The sequence below is a fragment of the Otolemur garnettii genome, unplaced genomic scaffold (assembly GCF_000181295.1).
Source record: "Otolemur garnettii isolate 467f Iridium unplaced genomic scaffold, OtoGar3 scaffold00019, whole genome shotgun sequence".
NCBI lineage: Eukaryota > Metazoa > Chordata > Mammalia > Primates > Galagidae > Otolemur > Otolemur garnettii.
The window spans coordinates 21,268,249-21,275,544 of NW_003852414.1; positions in this window are offsets into that span (position 1 = coordinate 21,268,249).

Below are 7,296 nucleotides of genomic sequence, written 5' to 3' on the forward strand. Positions count from 1 at the left end.
TAGCTTTGTGCTGTCAGAGCCCAGGGCACTGCAGTGTTGCTACGTGGAGATGCCACCGGGGATTCCACGCAGCCCGTGCACACGCAGAGCTCCTGCTCCCTTTGGGACACAGGACGGACAGTGCTACGCTTTACCGATGGGGTCCGGGGTGTTTTCTCTCAAGAAAACCTCTGTGCTGCCTTGTTGTCTGATCCATTAAGATTTACCTCACTCGGAAATGTTACCCCTTCCCCATACTGAGCAAATAGGCCCTCGCTGAGCAATTTCTTTATATGTTTGGCTAGAGAAGAATATCTCTTTTGGGAACGTTGTGACATTTCAGTTCACCGGAAAATCACATTGAAAATCCCTGTGACATCTCCGTGTGTGATAGTGTCCAATGCCTCACCCTCAGGGCAAGCTCCCCGTTCCCTGCCAGTGCACACACACACAAACACATGCACACACCGACACACACCACACACAGGCATGCACCCACTCACACACACAGACACACACCACACACAGACACACACCTACTCACACACACAGACACACACCACACACAGGCACGCACCCACCCACTCACACACACAGACACACACCACACATAGGCACGCACCCACTCACACACACAGACACACACCACACACAGGCACGCACCCACCCACTCACACAGACACACACCACACACAGGCACGCACCCACTCACAGAAACATACACCCACTCTCACACACACACAGACACATACCCACTCACACACACACAGACATACACCCACTTATACACACATACACTCACACACATACAGACATGCACCCAATCTCTCACACAGACATGTACCCACTCACACACACAGACACACATGTACCCACTCACATAAACACACAGACATGAACCTACTCACACACACACACACACACACACACATGCACCCACTCACAGACGCACACACATAGACACATACTCAGGCTCAAATCCAATTCAAAGTAGCAGTCAGACAATACTACAAAAGTAAACTTACAGAGAAAAATGGTACCTAAAGGCTTCTCAAGCCTTTGAAGGAAGGAAGGAACTGGGTGTCAATACGTTCTATGATTGGAATCTTTTTTTAAAGCAAAACCCAAGACTTGTGATACACCACGTATAAAATGCAGTTTTGAATAACAAGGATGGAGCACTAGAAGCCTGGCTTCTCAGACAGTCCAGCTATGTGCTGTGATTGTCAGGGCAGGGAGAAGGACCAGTGGGCAGGAGGCTGGGCGAGAGATTTTCTGAGCTATGAACAAAAAGCACTGTGCCTCTAGCGTGGTATTCTGTGGAGGCCGAAAAATTGGGTCGAGGAGGCTCATTGTACCCCACCTGCTCCGGGAGTGGGGTCCCATGACAGCAAGGGCAGGGAATTAAAGGTTTTAAGATAACGTGATATGTTCCCTCTGGGGCTGGTTTTCTAACCACAAAATAAGAAAGTTCCCACCTTTCTTGAAATCTGTTTCTGTCCCTCTGTAGGCTCAGGAGCTGAGATGGGTTCCCTGCTGCAACTAAACAAAATAAAAATAAAAGCTGAAACTGCCATACCAAAACATCTCAATAGCTGTTTGCTGTCATTGTCATTGTGCTGGTGGTGGTGGGTCCTCTCATCTTTATTCCCATTCACCTCCTGCTACAAAAGCTGTAGTCGGTCTCAGAAGTGCCAAAGGAACCGTTTTTGCTGAATTTCCAGCTGGAGGTTTCAGGTAATGGAAATGCCCCAGGATGGCAGTATTCCTTCCATTTCTAGTCAGTTTTTGGAATCGCGTTAGACTGAAAATATAGGCTTTCAGATTCTGACACACGCACAAAAAATATTTAACTTGAAATATTTTGAAGAATCTCCAAATGCCTGCTTATTTGAGAAATGAGCAAAGCGGGAGACAGCAAGGGGTTAAAGGCAAGGTAAATTGAATATTTTGTATTGAAGAAATGTTTAAAATAGATTGATTCCTATTCAATACAGTGTCAGGAATCAAAGCATCTGACACCCTAGGCTGCTCACTGTGGTTCAATATTTTTGTATTAAGAGTATCTTAAAGCACAGGAAATTTCTGTCTTTTATTATACCACAGACTCCCTCAATGTATACAGAAACAAGCTTGAAGAAAATAATTGAATGTAGAGGCCCCAAATCAATGTCAGTGCATCTCTAACAAGCTCTAACCAACGCGAACCGTGCCACGGAGGAGACCACCTGCTCCAGGCAGACAGATGGAGGCCCTCTGGGGGTCACAACACCCCTTGTAAAGAAAGCTGGAGTCACATAATGTGCACAGTTTGGGCAGCAAAGAGAAAAAAAAATGACCAAGACATTGACACTTCACAGAAGACAGAAGCAACTTTGTTAAAGAAACATCAACATTTGCAGGTTTCCTGATTCCCTCCCGTTTCCCCTGGGTCAGGCAGACATGTCCTTCCTTAACCACCTTTCACTAAGAAGAATAAGACGTGAAATTCGCATTCTCAGAGGCTCTGGCACTCATGCAGATGGAATGAGCTGAAACACAGTGTAACAAAAATCAAACACACAGCATACTTCTGTCTGGGTCTGTATTCTCCTAATAGCAACCGCACAGGGGTGTTAGACTTTGGGTGATTGAAGATAGCACAGAAAAGGGGGGAAGGATCGGGGAGGGCTGGGGGTGGGGAGTTTAGATGGGAAAGGGACGGACATATTGAACAGCAATTCTATTCTAAGGACAACCCAAAAAGATAAACCATGATGAGGTACATAGGGAGGTGTATCAAATAATTTATATTTTTAGTTGATTATGGAAACACTCTGCCTTTCAGCAAATAAAATTTATCTTAAAATGGAACTACAGAAGATAGTAAACTAGATTCCCTTTTTGATCCATATAAAATATGGCTTTATTTTTATATCTGATATTTGAGTTTTACCCATTTTTTAATAGGGTTGTTTGATTTTCTTTTTCTTGCTGATTTGCTTGAGTTCTTTATAGATTCTGGTTATCAGTCCTTTATCAGATGTATACCAAGCAAATATTTTTCTTCCAGTAGGTTGTCTGTTTGCTCTATTGGTTGTTTCCTTGGCCATGCAGAAGCTTTTTAATATAATCAGATCAATTTGTCAATTTTTGTGGTTGCTGTGATTGCCTTTGGAGTCTTCATGAATTCTTTGTCTGGGACAATGTCTGTGAGAGTTTGTCCAACATTTTCTTCTAGACTTTTTATAGTTTTATTTCTAGGGTTTACGATGGTTATCCTTCATGAATAGATTTTCAAAAGATCAATTAATGGGCAATAAACATGTGGAAAAACGCTCAGTGTCTCTAATCATCGGGGAAATGTGAATCAAAACCACACTGAGGTCACCTAACTCAGTGAAAAATGGCTTCCATCAAAAAATTCCCCAAACAACAGATACCAGTGTGGATGTAGAGAGAAAGGAACATTTATACACCCTTGGTGGGACTGCGAACTTGTACAATCCCTACGGAAAGTGATATGGGGAAAGATATACCTCAAAGACCTGAAAGTGGCCCTATCATTTGATCCAGCAATCCCATTGCTGGGGATGTGCCCCAAAGAAAAAAAGTCATTTTATCCCAAAGACCCATGCACTCAAATTGTGTCTAGACAAAGAAGCATTAACAATGTAACTTAAACAATTGTACTGTCATAGTGATCTGAAATTAGAAAAGAGGAAGAAAAAAAAATCCGAAGGCTCTGAAGAAAAAAAAATATTATCAGATATTGTAGCTTTCTTAAGTTTACAATGAGCACTCCATTCCCAGAGCCAGAATTTTCAAAAGAGTGTGGTCAGTAGCCTGACATACCCCAAACTTGTGGGTGAACCAGGGCATCATCTTAGTCCTCATTCTCTCACTTGAGACAGATGTAATAGCAGCACAATTCACAATCGCAAAGATGCAGAACCAACCTAAGGGCTTAATCCACTCAATACATGAATGGCCTAAGAAAACATGATACATATATACCATGCAATACCGCTCAGCTATAACACAAGATGTTGAACTAATTAATACCTTTTGTAACCACATGCATGGAACTGGAGACCATTCTTCTATGTGAAGTTTCATAAGAATGGAAAAAGAAACACCAAAGGTACTTGCTATTAGACTGGAACTTATCAATCAATACCCACATGCACATTTGGGATAAAACTCAGTGGAAATCTCGCTGGTGGCAGGGGGCAGGTGGGAGAGGTAAATTCACACCTAATGGGTACAGTTCACATTATCCAGGTGTGGGGGACACTTATGACTTTGATTCAAGCTGTACGAAAGCAACTCACTTAATCAAAACATTTGTATCCCTAGAATATTATGAAATAAAAAAGTAAATAATAAAAAAAATGGAGGTTTAAAGGTTTTACAATCTCTTTTCTCTTGTCTGGAAGTCAATTTTGCTATTATTAGAAAAATTTAGGTTTCATTTATTTTAAAATAATGGACAGACTGGTCCATCTCGTCAGTACGAGGTACAACCTTGCAGGTCATTTAGAATGATGGGTCCCTCCCACTAAATTCCTTGAGAATTCCCCAGTCATGGTGATAAAAAAAAAAAAATACATATTTTTAATAAAGTCTCTGCTCATTTTCAAACACAGATGGAGGGTGACTGCCCTCTGCCCTATCCCCACAACATCTTTCCAGATTGAGAAGTCTTAGAAGAGGCTGTGGATATACAATAAAAACAATGGCCCTTACCACCAAGGAGTGGACAGCCTGGTGGAGACTAGGTACAAAGTGCAATCAGTTTATTGAGGTGTCACCACTCTTCAGTCCTGCCCATTTTTAAAAACTTCTGTGTGATAATCAGTTTAGAACCCAACTCTTCTCTTCCCTGAGCTCAGAACTGGGATATGAATGCTGCTGTATGTGCCAGACAACTCAAAGAGTAGCAGCCTTCTCATGCCATTGACTTCAGTGGCATCTTGCAAGGTATAGATCACAGTTTTGTAAATAATTCCTGCTATCTGGAGGACATCAGCAGGTTACCTCCTACGTGCAGGAATTGTTGGCAGGATCAAGGGCTGTGGTCTTGTGTCATGAATGAGAGTGGTAACACACATCTCACCTATCAGAAACCACCGAAGCTCATTGCTTAGAGCATGGCTCAGCTCTATTCCATGAAATTTGGAGAGTCGACAGCACATGAACGAGGAAAAAAATGTATGATTACAGATGTAACCCAGTAAAACACACTAACATTTGCATATGATCTGAAAAACACAGTTCATACCTGAATAACTGATTCTGACAGTTGTAGAGAAAGGCAGAAGAGAACGTCCCCCCAGGGCACACCACACCCTCATGCCCCATTTTATACCAGTATTAAATAAATATCTCTGTAGTTTTAGCTTTGCAAAACCCAATTACTTTTTACCACCAATTTCTGAGTCTTTTTTAATTGCATCCACTGCCTTCTATGAAACCAATACTTACTTTGCCACTACAGTGTATTTTGAAAACCTTCCAGGTGCTAACCAAAGGAGGAGGAAGACACTGCCTCTGCAAAGTCCAACCCTGTGTGTTCTCAAGGCGTCTCTGGAGTCACGGGGGCCACCTTGCCTCCCCCTTTTGTATCCCTGACCCACGTGATGCCTGCTACCTGAGCAACAACAAAAAAGAAAGAACAAACGGAACGCAATAGTCAAGAAGCATTTGAAAGGTATCCAAAAAGCCCAAGCCACCTTACTGCTTCTTTTTTAAAAAAAATACAACATCAGAACTCACAGCCCTTGATCTTTAAGCCTGTTATTTCAAACCACTGAGCCATGCTGCCTCTGTGAATAAGTGGACCAAGGCTTAGAAATGCCTTTGCAGAGCGAGATGACTTTGGAAGATAGATTGCGTCCAGACAAAGAAGCAATGGTGCCTTCCTAATTAATCTTGTTACCATCCCTCCTTCGAGCCGCCGGTCCTGGCTTTCATATCCACTGGAAGGTGGTGTAACGATCCCTTTCTGATGTTGGCAAATCGTGAAGACAGAGCTGGTTTCCTAAAGTTTAAGATTTCAAATCTGATTTGTACATAGACCCTGAATGTTCGAGAAAATTTTATTTAAAAACAAAAAATGAAAAAAATAAACACATCAGTGATTCCATAGGTTTTCCTATGATTGAAAAGGAAGGTAGCTTGTGAATATTTTTAAAAAGATTAGCATAAAACAATAGCACTGGTATGTGTGCTTATTTTAATACATCCCAGTATATTTGGCAAATACAGGAAGTATTCTGTCCCTCTGATAGTCTAGAAATACAGATTTCATTGAAAGGAAGAAAGAATACAGAATATTAGCAATCAACTACGACTTGAACTTACTTAGAAATGAAAACAATGTAACTTAAACATTTGGACTGTCATACTGATCTGAAATTAGAAAAGAAGATGAAAAAAATAATTCTAAGGCTCTGAAGAAAATAAAAAGGATATGAACAATCAGATATTGTAGCTTCCTTAAGTTTAAAATTAGCACTGCATTCCCAGAGCCAGAATTTTCAAAAGAGTGTGGTCAGTAGCCTGACACACTCCAAACTTGGGGGTGAACCAGGGCACCATCTTTTAGTCCTCATTCTCTCACTTGAGACAGATGTAATTCTTTATTATTCCCAGGGCAACCTCAGCATGCATATCGTTAGTTGATGATTAAGAGAACTGACCCTAAAACCAAAGAGCTTTGATCTGATTTTGTGGGACAGGGGACCAGACTTGCTCCAGACAGGCTTGATGTTCCACTCCTTCATGGCACACGTGAACTTCCATTAACCAGATTTTATATTTCTCTCTAAAGTCTATAATCACATAGACCATACGTTTAAACAGGCAGGAAGAGATAATTTTGTTACCACTTTAAATGTTTGTATTGATACAAATTAGCCTGTGACTGACTTTCTTTTAATTTCTCCATGACGATGATGTTTTTTGTAATAAAATTTTATGTAAATGTAACAAAATTTTACACGATAATATATACAGCCTACTTCAGAAGCACATATCTAAACTAAATTTCTGTTTACTGAGTTGATCCCTATACATTTTGTCAGTTTTCTGTGTGTGGGATTTGAGTTTTATTACTGTCCAAAGAATAAAATATCTTACACTTAGAATATGCTTTGGCAATTTTTGATGTTTAATAACTGTCATGATAAACCATGACTTTTTTTTTGTAAGTACTAATACTTTTAATAATATTAAGTTCTTTTTTTTTTTTTTGAGACAGAGCCTCAAGCTGTCCCCTTGGGTAGAGTGCTGTGGCATCACAACTCACAGCAACCTCCAACTCCTGGGCTCAAG